Here is a 14,674-nt window from a genome sequence, read left to right as displayed (position 1 = left end):
GACTCGAGCTACAGGCAAGAGTGTGTGTTTACCGCTATCGAGCGAAGACGCGTGGCAACAGCTGCGTGTGTGAAGCCGACGTGTTTCCGGCGAAGAAGTTTGAAGCTTCGAGAGTGGACTATTGAAGACGTGGGGTTTCCTGGAAGAGAAACTTCGGCGAGGTTTCCTGGAAGAGAAACTTCGGGGGCAGCGGAACGACAACAACCCTGGACTTTGAGTGAGCGATTCTCAGAAGAGTATCATCCCGACTTTTGTTCCAAGAACTTTGGACTGAATAGGTTTTCTATCTCTTTAGTCTTTAAGTGTCTTGGTTGTTCAATGCATGCGACTGCATTGTAGTGCGTGTTGTTGTCTGTGTCTGTTGTTTCGAGTATGGCTGATTGTACTGTGTAGTACGTTGTTTGATTGGTGACATATTGTTCTCAACTGTTGTGGAGTGTGCATACTTGTGTATTGTTTTGATCTGCCATTATTGAGAATATAGTTTTGTTTGGTTTATCAACTCTCGGCTCTGACTTGTTCTTTGGGCCACAGCCGGCGTCCGCTGGCGCGCCAAATAGGACCATTTCTAAATTGTCCACGCTTTCGTGGTGCGGTTCGGGGGGTCGATACTTCGGCCCTTGGAATTAGCCCGGCGATTGCCTCCCGAATTAACGGGACCTGTGTGACAATTATTCTGGCGTCCACGACAGGACCTTTTGGTGCACAGTGTGTCCAAAGTAGTGAGAAAGAGCCTCGAGTTGTTGATAGTGATATCGGAACAATTTTGTGTGTTGCTCTGTGTTCTCGTTAACGAGTGCAGGAGAGTGTTCCGATATACTGATTTAGGCAGATAATTTTTGCACGCGGCAAGGTTTTATTTGCGAGACACAATGGATCTGGAAAAGTTAGTCGCTCTTGGTGAGAAGATGGGTCTTTCTGGCGCCGAACTACGGAAGTGGGTCACCCAGAAGGAAAAAGAAGAAAAAGAGAGAGCCAAGGAAGAAAAAGCAGCTGAGTTGGAACGAGAGAGGTTGGCAGCTAAGAGAGCCTAGGAAGAAAAAGCAGCTGAGTTGGAACGAGAGAGGTTGGCAGCTGAGAGGGCCAAGGAAGAAAAAGCAGCTGAGTTGGAGAGAGAAAAGTTGGCAGCCGAATGGGCGAGAGAAGAAAGAGAACAGAAATTGAAGTTGGAGCTGGAGAGAGAAAGACTGGCAGCTGAGAGGGCGAAAGAAGAAAGAGAGGAAAGAGAACGGTAGCGAAAGCACGAGATGGAACTCGAGCGGCTCCGTTTGCAACAGCGAAGTGAAACTCCGGTCCTAGCTAGAGTTGAAAGCAGCGAACGGGAGGACCACGGCTTCCGCTTGAACCCAAGCAAGCTGCTCGTAGCGTTCGATGAGAAGAAGGACGACCTTGACGCGTACCTTCACCGATTTGAGACGATTGCGAGGAGCCAGAATTGGCCGGAACATCAATGGGCAACTGCTTTGAGTACTTGCTTGAGTGGTGAAGCGCTCAGTGTGTACGGCAGGCTGGCGCCGACCGATGCAGCCAACTATGCAAAGGTGAAAGCTGCTTTGCTGAAGCGATTTAGATTTACTGTGGAAGGATTCCGGGACAGATTTCGGACAGGAAAGCCAGCTGATGGTGAGACGGCTACGCAGTATGCCGCCCGACTTTGCCATTATTTCGACAGATGGAATGAACTTTCAGGGACAGTGCAGGGGTACGATGAGCTAAGAGAGCTCCTAATTAGAGAACAATTTCTTACTAGTTGCCACCCAAGCCTGTCGCTGTACTTGAAAGAGAGGAACGCTGAGTCACTTGAAGGCATGCTCGAATTGGCTGATCAATTCTTGGAAGCGCAAGGTGGAACTATTCTGGCCAGGGTCAAGAAGGAGTGTCCTGAAGATTCGAAGAAATCGGCTCGCGAAGAAAAGAAGCGTGCACCGGAGAGCATTCCGCGATGTTTTTTGTGTAACCGAGTGGGTCTTCGCGCGAACAACTGTCGTACTAACTTTACGAGCCCTGCGGTATTAAAATGTTTTAAGTGTGGTCAGACTGGGCACAAAGCAGACGCTTGTCGGAACGGAGCGAGTCAAACTCACCAGGTATCCTGTGCGCAAGTGGCACCAAAAACCGTTGATGACGTCACCGATGGATTCGTAGAGTTGAAAAATGGGGAGAAAATCCCTATTGTGGGTGCTGTAATGACAAAACAGCCAACCGGTGTTTCGAAGAGAATGCCAACGCTGCCTGGAAAAGTTGTGGACAAAAAGATTACGGTGTTAAGAGATACCGACAGCTCCACTGTTATCGTGCGGAGAAATTTGGTATGGGAAAGTGAGTTAACAGGCAAAACGAAACCGGTTTGCCTAATTGACCGTACGGTTCGGATGCTTCCCGAAGCAGAAATTTAGGTTGAACCCCGTACTTCAGCGGGAGGGTTACTGCTTTATGCATGACGACCCCCCTGTACGACCTCGTCATCGGAAACATCAACGGGGCGCGAGGGCCGAATGATCCAGAACGTTCGGGGGAAGACCCGAAGATAGAGCCCTCGCCAACCCAGCGGCCGCGAGATACAGTGGAGGAGCATCCCGTGACGGATCTCACTCGAGCCCAAGGTGAAGCCGAGGTGCAAGAGACAATGAATGATAAAATGATCGTGTGGAACGAGTTTACGCGCGGGGCAGCTGGACTTACGTCAGCACGACCTCAACCGACCGACAGTGTAAAGGCGACGGAGTCGGCCAGCCAGGCCCAATGTCGTGACATGAACAAGCGAGTGACAGGATCGGTTGAGCGTTATGACCCGCTAACAATGTCGGAAGTGACAACGATGGCTGAGGCGCCGCCTCAGATACCGTCGTTGGAAAGGGCTCACCGAAGAAGAACGAGGAAAAACAAGACGAGGTCGAGCGAGCACCGCAAGAAAGGGCGCAAGCGCCGTCCGAAATGCACAGGATAAGTGTTGAGGTCGAACCGGAATGTGTTTGACAGTGGTATATGTTAAGTTAATGTGGTTGTTGTCCTGTGTAACAACTGTATGTCGAGCGAGTCAAAATGTTTGTTACGGTGATGTGATGTATAGTATTGTATAATTGTGCAATGAGAGAACTTTGTACATTTGTATTGCTTGGAATATGTGATGGAGTGTTGCATTCATGTACCTGTGGCATAGCCACCCATCCGTCAGGAGTAGAGTCCGCGGGACGGCTGTCATGCTGGAGAGCGTAGTCATCTCGCGGTAATGCAGGAGGCCCGCAGTCGAACGGTGCCACCATTGTGTGCGTTCGCACAGTTCGCGGAACGTAGGGGGCAGGCCGGTCGTTTCGTCTCTCTTTCCGACCGAGCAGTCGAGTGCGGGAAGAAGAGAGCGAGAGGAGGGGACGGCAACAAGTGTGTTGTCTGTCCATTAAACGGACTAAATTGCTTTGGTTGGCCGTGAGGAGAATCGGGAGGGGCAACCGAGGTATTAAAACCTGGCTTCCGATACCTCGCGGGGGGAGTGTGGTCGCAACAAAGAGTGCTCTGCACTATCGGCTCTCCCGAGGCAACATGCGACGGTTCCGACGGTCAAGTCTTGTAAATATATACATAAGTTTCTGTATATAAAGTCGAGTTGTTGTAACGTTTGAAATGTGCTGGCCTCCATCCCCGAACAAGCAGCAGCAGCGACGACAAAACAGGACGGACACCGAGAAGCAACCAACCTTCCACTCCCTTCTGTAGCAACAGCCGCTACGCAGCTGGGAGAGCTCTGCTCAAGGGAACAGAGGGAGTGGGTAGAAGGTTGAGTTTTACTAATGTAATATCGAATGTCATCGATATCGTTCGACAATTTTGCCATTTCCAGGCAGTTGGTCAAATTTTCGTGCGAACATATGAATGAAAACTCGTCAAAATAAGAAAATGAAAGGGGAACCTTAAAGGTTCGTTTTTGTTAGTCACAACAATTGAACTAACTTTCGAGAGACATGGAAAGCATAGGAGATGTTATTTTTATTAACTATGATGTACATCTAGAAAACGTGGACGAAAAAACTTGCAGCTGGCAGGGATCCAACCCGCGGCTTTCAAATAATGCGTACTATGTCCTGCCAAATGAAACACAGCGGAAAGCATCCTCTAGTCCACTCTATGGAATACATATATGCATACAAATCTGGGAGCATTAGTCAGCGCCGCTGATAGCTACGACGCAGCTTTGGAAAACGTGCTGTGTAAGAGCATAAGACATCCAGTATACCAAAACGAGATTCTCGCTACGAATTAAAGCAGAAATTTATGGGTTCATTTTTTATGTCAAGGACAACAAGATTAGAACAAATCAATAAGACTCCCGAACAGCGACACGTAAGAGTCGTAAATATAGAGGAAGAGACATTTCAGACCCAGGTTTTGAGATTGGTGGTAGCGTATGTGCACAACACTGTAGAAAATCTCATTCCAGCGTAAGAAAAAAACCGTGGAAAATAGACATTTCACAATAATATACCGTTTACAGCATAATAGACTACGGCCACCTGTATGTTACATCGGCTCTTCAACTGCGACAGTAAACTGAGAAAGTTAGGAACGTTTATTTTTGAAGTACGGTAAGAGACCAGCACGAAGAAAACAGGTAAATTAACGTATTTTAAAAAGTACCACGCGTGCTTCAGTGATAAAATAGGTACCACATTGCGCACCCAGATGCAAGACAACGAGCGGCACCCAGAAACCTAAATGCTATCAACAAAATGCACGCGCCCAACATAGCCGCCACCACTGAAAAGCCCAAGTTTCAGACTCCGAGCCTATCAACGTAACGAGTAAGACGTCAAGTAACTATACAGCGCATTGTGAGCACCTCTACACCTTTGGACAAGATAACATTTCAAAAAACGGCGGCTGCGATTAACAAAGCTTGAAACAAGGCGGACCTTCGGGCACTGTTATACTCACGGAAAGACTTGCCCCGCCACGGTGGTGCAGTGGCTAAGGTACTCGGCTGCTGACTTGCAGGTCGCGGGATCGAATCCCGGCTGCGGTGGCTGCATTTCCGATGGAGGCGGAAATGTAGGCCCGTGTACTCAGATTTGGGTGCACGTTAAAGAACCCCAGGTAGTCGAAATTTCCGGAGCCCTCGACTACGGTGTCTCTCATCATATGGTGGTTTTTGGGACGTTAAACCCCACGTGTCAATCAATTACCCACGGAAATACAATTAAAATCATGCTTACTCGATACATTGCCGGTAGCAGCCCGTCGACCTTGAAGGCTCCGTCGGTGATAATGCGAAATATAGGCAGGAGTGTCGCGGGGCGTGTGTGCGTATATACGTACTACGTCAGCGCTCCTGGAACGAAAGCAAAACTTGTTAGGATAACAAGCACGTCTAAAAAAATAAATGCGGTCTCACGAAAAATACTTGAGCGAGAAGCCACGGCGCTGGTCCATGTGCACTTGTCTAGTACACCAAGTTCCAGCTGCAAAACAAAGAGGGCAAGTTGTCAGCATCTGCAAAGGAAACACGTAAACATTGGGGGAAAGTACCAGCTATAGAATGGGCGAGTGAACTTTAAACACCTGCACGCCGCGTTGCGACCCGTGGAAACCACATTAGGCACCAGAAACAATACTGGCCTCAGGTGAGGCACGAGCATTCAGGGTCGGGTCCACCTCCTGTTGACCCAGGCCTAACTAAGCTACTTAAGCCAACCGCGAGAGCCTGCTCTGTGCTTCAGGGAGGTAGAACCATGGTGGCACTATTCAATAAACCTGCTCGCTAAAGTTCCACGCAACTTTGAACTTCGGTTGAACTGTGAATCTATAGCGAGTGATGTTCGGTGAACAACGCCCCAACACCTCGCCGGCCTGTCCTGACAGGGGGCTCACCAATTGGATGCCGAAGACGAAGCTCGCAGTGGTCCTCTAACATCAGGAGACGTCGTCGGTGGTTTGCAACTCCGTAAGTCCAGCTAAAATCCACACACACACACACACAAACACACACACACACACACACACACGCACACACACACGCACACGCACACACACACACACACAAAAGGGGGGAGGGGTTGAAACTCAACTCGTACGTATTACGACTATGGCATGTCTGTGCTTGAAGCAAGCCATTCCACATGGCGCCGACGAACTACCGTCTACATAACACGCCACACGACCGGCAGCGAATGAAAAATAAAGTCGGGCAGCCCGCGTGTAATATTTTTTTAACAACGAATTTCATATAGTCGCGCATGCGCTGTTGCAGCCACAACTTGTGGCACCATTACTTCATGAGATAGTTCTTTGCCGTCTTTTCGGCGAGATCCGCACGTGGCGTACTGCGGAGGAAAGAAATCGAAAGGAAGATGTATAAAAAATATCGCAGGATATGGCCCACACGGCGCATGATGTTCGGGCTCAAAAGGGGACGGAAGCGCCTAAACAGCAGAGCTGAAGCAGTTGGATCGCTTCCATGCGGTCGCCTTTTCGCGAACACCCTTCCCTCTTGAAATGCAACCCAATAACTTGCATGACTTGCGATTATGTGAAGAACGTGAGCAAATAATGTAGCTATAGTCATTGCTATAACTTCTGTCGTACCGCCACTTGTTCTTTTTTTATCTGTTGCAATAAGAAACCAGGTGTATACGTTCAGTTTCTTTTACTCATACCTCATGTCTGCCGTTTTGGCACGTGGCTACCGCGTTCTGATGATGTCCCGACGATCAAGGGTATGATCCCGGTCGTGACGGTAGCATTTATATGCCCGAGTGCGTTAAACACTAAATTTCCAGAATAGTAAGTACGGCGTGCCTCACAATCATATCGGGGTTTCGGCTCATGAAGTGAAAGAATATATATATATATATATATATATATATATATATATATAATATATATATATATATATATATATTGTAATGTAGATTTAGTTGAGCTCGGGCATGGGTTCATGTGGGGCTTAGTAGAAGGAAGAGAAGAACAAAGGGAGATAAAAACAGCCTGTCTGTTAACGTAACTAAGCTTTTCGTTTATCAAAGAAATTTAAGTACCCCCCCCCCGCCTTTTCTTTTTACCCAAGATCCCACTGCCGTGCGGTTCATGGCCAATCCCTCGTGGTAGGTTCAGCCAATCGTCTTGGGTCCAACCAACCAACCTGCAGCAAAGGCGTTGTCGCCGAGTCTCATTCATCGCAATGGCGCACTCGACGAAGAAGTCTCACGTCCTGGATTCGTCGTCCAGGACACCCGCCAACGTGCAGCCGCGGCAAGCGCACCTTGGTTGTGGTTGTAAGGAAGAGGAAAAAGGCACCTAGTTTCTGTCGGCCTGAGCAGCGACACGGTGCAGTACCTTATAGGGGAGGAGGGAAGGAGGGATAAAAGAGTAGAAGGGAAATAGATAAAGAAATAGAGAGGCAAGCGACAGAAAACAGAAGGAGATAGGAAAGTGGGGATCCGGTCGAAGCAGTTCAAGGGCGGAGCGCCACAATGCGAGAGCTGCACGGCGTGAGGAGACCGCGGAGGGCGAACCAGTCGGCGGGAGCTACGCTGGCGTCGGAGATCGCGAGGGCACGACCTTCCAGCTTGAAATCCTCCGAGCGAATCAAAAATGCACCTTGAGGACGGCGTGAAGGCCTCCTCGGTGACTCCACTATACACAACTGACGAGGGACGCCATCCACGCATCCTTAGCCATGGATCCTGCCGCGAGCATCGGGACCACCACGCACTGACCATGGTGCATCGGGCACATCAACCAACATCAGCGCTGAGTTCTGGCGTGCCCTCACGCAATTGTCCCTCGAGCTCGTCCACCTGGCGTCGTTGAGCCCCGGATTCTGTCTGGGCGCGTCGCCAAATCACGCTCTCAGAGTGCCGCAGTTCCGTGGCTTCCAGGATGATGCTGATAAGTGGGTACAGACTATCAACGCCATTGGCTCTCGGCATGCCCAGCCCGAAAATTATAAATGACAGGTGGCCATCGCCCGCCTTCGTGGTGGTGCCGAGGCGTGACACAAATAAGAGGGTATCAAGCTAATGACCCGGCTGGAATGCAGGGCCATGCTCATCGCTGTTTTCGACCGGATCTGCGACCTTCGAATAACGTATCATCGGACGCATTATTTGAAAGTCACAGGTTAAGATCTTGCCGGTGGTAAGTTGCTATTCGTACACTTTTTATCACATTTACTTACTACTAACATCTTCTATGCTTTCCTTGGCATGATTGTCGGTTAGTTATCATGAATATTGACTCCACCATAGGGGCAGTATGAGGCATATTGAGCATATTGTGTCAGATTGGAGAGATGAAGTATGAGAAGGTAGGGTAGTGAATTATGATGGGGTGCGGTAAAATGCGAAAAAAATTTAATATAGAGAATATTTATTTTTCACTCCTTACAATTAAACATCAATGCAGAAACTTTCCTTTGGGTACAAGGTATGTGCTGCATGCCGTGTTGTCACCGTTCGAAAAATTACATTAAACAAAAAATAATAAACGCAAAAATGCTCTAAATGCTTCGCCTTGCCCCAACCTGCGGGCTAAGACGAGACGCTGCGTGTGGCAAAGCGAGACAGTGTGAAAAAAGTTATTCCTTCAGTTTTAGCAGCAGAAAGTCTTGAAGTTCATTCCGTGGGCCCTTACGCAATCTGCAGAAGCCTAGTACTTAGACTCGACGCACTAAATCTAGACTGAACGCGGTGTTGCGTTGCTTCCAAACTCCTTGCAGATTAAACACCGCCAGTCTTTCTTTGTGCTAATGTTGTCCTTTGTTGAATGCTTGCACCTGGTTGTATTAATCAATAATTAGATGCTGGAGATGTTTTAACGTATCTTCTTAACTTCTTTTTGCTGTTTTACTGCAGAACGAACTGCTCAGGCGTTTCATGGCTTTTAACTTCGTCCACCTGGCTTTGTGAGACGATAAATTTAAAGTTGTGCCAGATTCAGGGTTTCTAGCGCTTTTTTAGGCTATTGGAGAAACATCGTTAAAACTCTGAAAAGACGTGTTTGTGAACGGCTTGACTTGGAGATTCCGCCATTTTTATGCGCCTCTTGAGAGCATCCTTGGGAATACGGAAAAACCTTAATGCAGCGCGAATGGAGGGAGTCATGTCCTGAACGGCAAGCGGTCCTTTTTTATGTCGTTTTCCTCCCAAGAAGCTCTACGTGATATTCTCTTGTATTTTCAAACGCTTATAAACAAAACATTATATTATATAATCAGTGTAAGTTAATGGTTCAATTAATGAGACACTCTCTAAGCCAATGGGATGCCTTTCTGGCGCATCTTGCCTCTTTCACGTGCCAGAATTTTTTTTAAATCTGTTTTGTCGCCGGGCACTAAACGAACTAAACTTCTGGTGTTATGTAGCTGGTAGTCTAGAGTAACAAAGTAAATACATGCGTCGCTGTACTAACGCAGGAGTAGCTTCACCCACGGATCCGAAAATTTGGCCAAGCAGAATTTCGCCCCCTTTTCTCGGTTCACGAATATAGGCACCCGCCGCGTAATATTTACCACGCGAATGCTGTGAGCAATCATGAACTTTTTTTTATTTATTTATGGTACCTCAAGGGTCCCGAGGGACATTACATGAGGGGTGGATATCATAAGTAAAGATAAAACGATAAACTATATAACAATAAACATAAATAATACTAAAATACAAAAGGTAGATAAAATGGCGGCAATAAAAATAAGACAATCCATTTCACAAAGGAAAGTCCAAAGGCATTAATTCATGTATGTTCGATAGTATATCGGAAGCGTGTTGCATCACGGACAAGTGCAACATCTTTTGGAAGGCCATTCCGGTCTCGGGCAGTTCTGACGAAGAATGACTGATGGAATGTAGTGGTGCAGGTACGGGGTGGAATTACTGCGTTCAGGTGGCTTGTTCGGGATGTACGATGAGTCAGTTGAATCAACCTACTGTCACGAAGCATGGTGTGAAAGAATCTGTGCTAGAGGCAAAGGCATGAGATGTGGCGACGAGAGGCAAGGGGCACCAGCTCCAACTTAGACGTTATAGAGACAAAACGCTTGCTTGATACGAGTACTCAGAAAGCATAGATCTGGCGGAACGGTTCTGGACTGATTGGAGAGATTTAGTGAGATTAGATTGGTGGGGGTCGAAGATAGCAGAGGCATACTCAAGCTTAGGTCACACGAGCGTTATGTAAGCAAGTAATCTTACATGTGACTGAGCCATGAAAAGGTTTCGGCGAAGGTAACCAAGCATTTTGTTTGCTGAATTGATAATGTTGATTATATGATCCGTCCAAGATAAGTCTTGAGACAAGTGAAGTCCTAGGTACTTGAAGGAATGCACATTACCTATAATGCTGTTATTAATCTTATACACGGAGGGTGCATAGTTGGGTCGACGATGGAATTAAATGTTCACGGTCTTACTGGTGTTCAGTGACATGAGCCATGTGGTACACCAGTCTTGAATACGAAGTAGGTCTTCCTGAAGAGTACAAACGTCGGAGGAGTTATTGAGAGGGCGGTACACGACGCAATCATCTGCAAAAAGACGTATTTCAGAGGTTACAGTAGTTGGCAGGTCGTTGATGTAGATTAGGAAGAGGAGCTGCCCTAGAACAGTGCCTTCAGGCACGCCAGACAGAACGGGTGAAGTGGATGATGTGTAGTTCTTAGCGTATACGAACTGTTTCCGGTTGGTTAAGAAACACTCAATCCAATTGCGAACAAGTAGATGAATGTTTAGGCGCGACAATTTCAACAAAAGACGAGAATGAGGAGCCTTATCGAATGCCTTTTCAAAATCTAGGAATAGAGCATCGGTTGGAATGTTACTGTCTAAGTTTAAATGAATGTCATGAGTGAATAGAGCAAGTTGATATTCGCATGAGTGACTTTTGCTGAAATCATGTTGATTTGGATGAAAGAAGTTCACCGAGCTTAGGAAATGAGCAACTTGAGAGTAGATGACGTGTTCCATGATCTTGGAGCATATGCTGGTGAGAGAATTGGGACGGTAGTTTCCAGGGGAAGACCGGTCACCTTTTTTGAAGACTGGAATGACCTTTCCTGTCCTCCAATCATCTGGCACTGTACCTGTGTCAAGTCAGTGCTGAAAGATAATACAAAGAATCGCACTGCAGACATATTTTGTACTTTTTGTACTTTCGCGTCGATTCCGTCAATACCGCAGGATGAAGAGCACTTCAGGGAGTCAATGACCTTGACAATGCCCTCTGCCCTGAATTGGAGAAAATTGAAATATGGAAAGTGTGGTAACTCATCTGTACTTTCCTTTGTGAACACTGAACAAAACGCTAGATTCAGTGCGTCGGGAACTTCGGAATCAGCAATGGGTGTCCCCGTGTTATCACATAGTCAAATGGCTCTTTTATTATCAGGCTTAATCGCTTTCCAAAAACGCCGCGGGTTAGACTGCAGCATATTTGGTATGGTAGTAGAATAGTAGTCACGCTTGGCGCGTGCTCTTAATGAGTGGTACTCTTTAACGACCTCATTATGCTTTTGCCAGGCCGAGGATGAACCAGTTCGTTTAGCAACCAGAAATAATCGCTTTTTTATTATTAGGGCCTTTTAAAGACTTGTTAAATCAGGGGGAACGCGCTTTTTCATTTATAGTGATAGTTGGTATGTAAAAATTTTTTAAACGCAGCATTTCGGCTTTGAATAGTATCCAAATGCTCTCAGTTGAATGCTGCCGATATGTAAGGGCAAGTTTTTCGTGAAAAACACAAAGTTCGCGGTTGATGCTGGAATAATCGGCTTTGTCGTATAGCGTGAGTGTTTTTTTAGATTTCTTGTTTTTTTTAAGATATTGCAAGGAAATGTTGCATGAATGACGTTGTGGTGACTAAAACCACAGATATACGTAATGGGGGGGGGGGGGCACATTATCGGGGTGTGACGTGAAAAGGAGGTCCAAGACTGTTGACGAGTGTTGGCTTACTCGGGTAGGTTTATTGACCAGCTGCGAGAGGCCAAAAAGCAAACATAAGTTTACAAATTCTGTAGCCGTGTTAATTTGTGCAAGACATGACGCAACATTATTCCAATCTATTGAAGGAAAATTGAAATCACTGAATAATAAGACGGGAGTGTTGGGATACGTCGTTGTTAGTTCTAACAATGCTTCGTGAAAACACGAAAGGAGCTATCGGCACTTGGTGGACGGTAGCAACAGCCGATTAACATGCGCAGTGAAGTGGCGCGGCAGCACGTCCAAACCATTTCCAGAGAAGTTTGTACATTTACAGCAGAGCACTTAAGCAAACGATGTGTGGCAAGCGCCACACCGCCCCCACGGTTATCATCAAAGCGGTCCTTGCGAAAGTTGTCAAAATTTGGTAGATCAGGAAGAATCTCGGAATCAAGTATGTTAGAGGTTAGCCACGTTTCCGTCAACAGAATGACATTGCTAGAAGAAGAAGAGATCAAGGTGCACAACCGATCACGTTTTGGCATCAAGCTGCAAATGTTAGTGTAAAGCAGCGGGAGATCATTCTTAACACTGATTTGGCCTTTGTGGCTTTTGCGCTCGTTGCTAGGTCTGAAGTTCGACAACCAACTGCTTAGCCTGATCAAAAACGCATGTTTTACTGCCCCAGATGAGCTTGTCATAACGGAGCTTAAACGGGGAGTGCTGCGCTTTTCCAAATTCGATAAGGCGTCTTCTGGCTACACGAATTTCCGGGGCAAAGTCTTCACTGATGCCGTAATCTGTGCCTTTCTGTTTACTGCTAGACGAAAGGAGTGCTTCTTTATCCTTGAAGTGGGCAAATTTTACTATTATCGGTCGCCGTTTCCCCTCGTGATAAGCTCTGAGTCTATGGGCACGGTCTATGTCACGACTTAGGATAGTCATGCCCAGGCTTTTGTGACCGAGATCAATAACCAGTTCTTCACTAACACGCCCCGCCTCGTTTCGCACATCACTGAACCCAAAAAAGATCAGGTTGCACCTTCGGGATGTGCTTTCCATGTGGCTAATCCGGTCAGACAGCCTAGTTAACCGAGCAGCGCTGTTAGTGGCAACACTTTCAATGATTCCAATTTGAGACTGAACATTTGAAAGTGATAGTAAGTCAGATTCTATTTTGGTCAACCGCGAGCTCAGGTCTTTGAACGTTTTTTTTTATGTTCAGCAAGAGTTGATCTGATTGAACCTAACTGCTCAAGCATGGCCGACTGCCCAGATTGCAACGTCTTCAGTATATCAAGCATGTCACTAGGCACCACACAGTGTTCATTCCTAGGTCCAGGATTAGTCTCAGTATCACCTGCTAATAACAACAATTTCAACAACATTTTGGCACAATCGAGAACTACAGAGATGGATCGCCGTGGGCTCGGCAGAACAAGTAATGATCGGTATCCAGTCGCTTAGCGTAAAGACAGTGGTAATTCGTTACCTGCGTAGCGAAGAAGTCAAGCGGGTTAGGATGACCCATCGCCAGTGTGCCGCCGAGCCCAATAGGCGCGTTGAGCGTCTGCCCGGGGTTTATATTGGTGCTCCATGGAACGGTGGCGCTGTCAGAAGATAGCGTGCCCGAAATCCAAGATGCCAGCTGACGACCACGAGGCCACCGCCGTGATAGCGTTGGCGGTGATGCGCATTCCAGTGCACAGCAGAGGCCGGGCTGGCGCACCCTGTCCTGGCGAGGTGACGCGTTCACAGGCAGGTGGCCAGACATATGAAAAGAAGGAAAAGAACCAGCACTTATCGCAGGAAAATGAAAACAAAGAAAAGTCATTTTTGTTCTAGCTACAGAGGCCAGCAAAGTCAATGTGTCGCGTTTTGCTCAGTGTCTCATTTTACCCCATGCATCCTACCGTATAGTCTGAAGCTGCCGCCACGTCTCTCTCGATTGAGCGATTGGTGTGAGGCCGTCATCCTGCTGTGGACATGTAATAGGCTGATAGCGATGCTAAATTTGAAAATAACTTGTCTTTTATAGAAAGAAACATATCCTGTGGGTTAAAATGAGACTACAATTCCATAAATATTTGCAATCGATTCTTTCTGACTAGCCTATAGGAAGTCATTCACAAGTAACCCCCTTTTTATGTTATCGTCATCATCCTTTTAATCATCGCATTTTACATCAGTAACTTAACAGCCCGCAGGCATTAACCCTACGCCTATTACAGACACACGTACCCAAACCTTGCCACGCTTCACGTTTATTATCCCGATGCATACCCCAGCGACACATGCCCATTATGTGGACACACAGCGACACTCGGACACATGCTCTGGGAGTGTAGAACAACTCCTCCCGACTCTACCTCAAGCAAGTGGAAGAGGTCCCTCAGGAGCTCACTTCTCGCCGACCAGCAATGGGCCGTCCAGCAGGCCCACGAAGCGGCCGCCAGGTACTCTCTGTCGGTTCCTATGTGGGAGACGCCCGATACGCGCTAAGCGCGTCCTGCAGGACTGAAATAAAGTTTTTTTCATTCATTCATTCATTCATCGTCAACATCTTCCAGTTATTACATCAATTATAATTCATGAAGCTGTCGCTGTCTCTAAATAAATAAGTAGTTGGAAATTTTATTGAAAGGCTTTCAAATTCTATTGAACATCCCAAACATTTTTTTTTCATCGGGGCTGCCCTGCACTGCCTCTGTGTCCTAATGTCCACATAGATAAGCGCTCTCTTTTTGGCTACTCCTCCATAGAGGGTA

General features: G+C 47.0%; 1 long non-coding RNA gene across 1 annotated transcript; it reads right to left on the bottom strand.

Annotated features, from left to right (window-relative positions):
* Positions 1-5,254: 5,254 nt before the first annotated feature.
* Positions 5,255-14,411, bottom strand: LOC142771342 (uncharacterized). The gene is made up of 4 exons (XR_012885871.1): positions 14,276-14,411; positions 13,399-13,641; positions 5,384-5,450; positions 5,255-5,320 (listed from the first exon to the last, which is right to left on the bottom strand). It is a non-coding gene; the product is annotated as an uncharacterized LOC142771342 (long non-coding RNA).
* Positions 14,412-14,674: the final 263 nt, after the last annotated feature.

Source organism: Rhipicephalus microplus, chromosome 9, assembly GCF_043290135.1.
Source record: "Rhipicephalus microplus isolate Deutch F79 chromosome 9, USDA_Rmic, whole genome shotgun sequence".
Lineage (NCBI taxonomy): Eukaryota > Metazoa > Arthropoda > Arachnida > Ixodida > Ixodidae > Rhipicephalus > Rhipicephalus microplus.
Note: the sequence above shows the minus strand (reverse complement) of the source record. Positions and strands in the feature narration are given on the sequence as shown.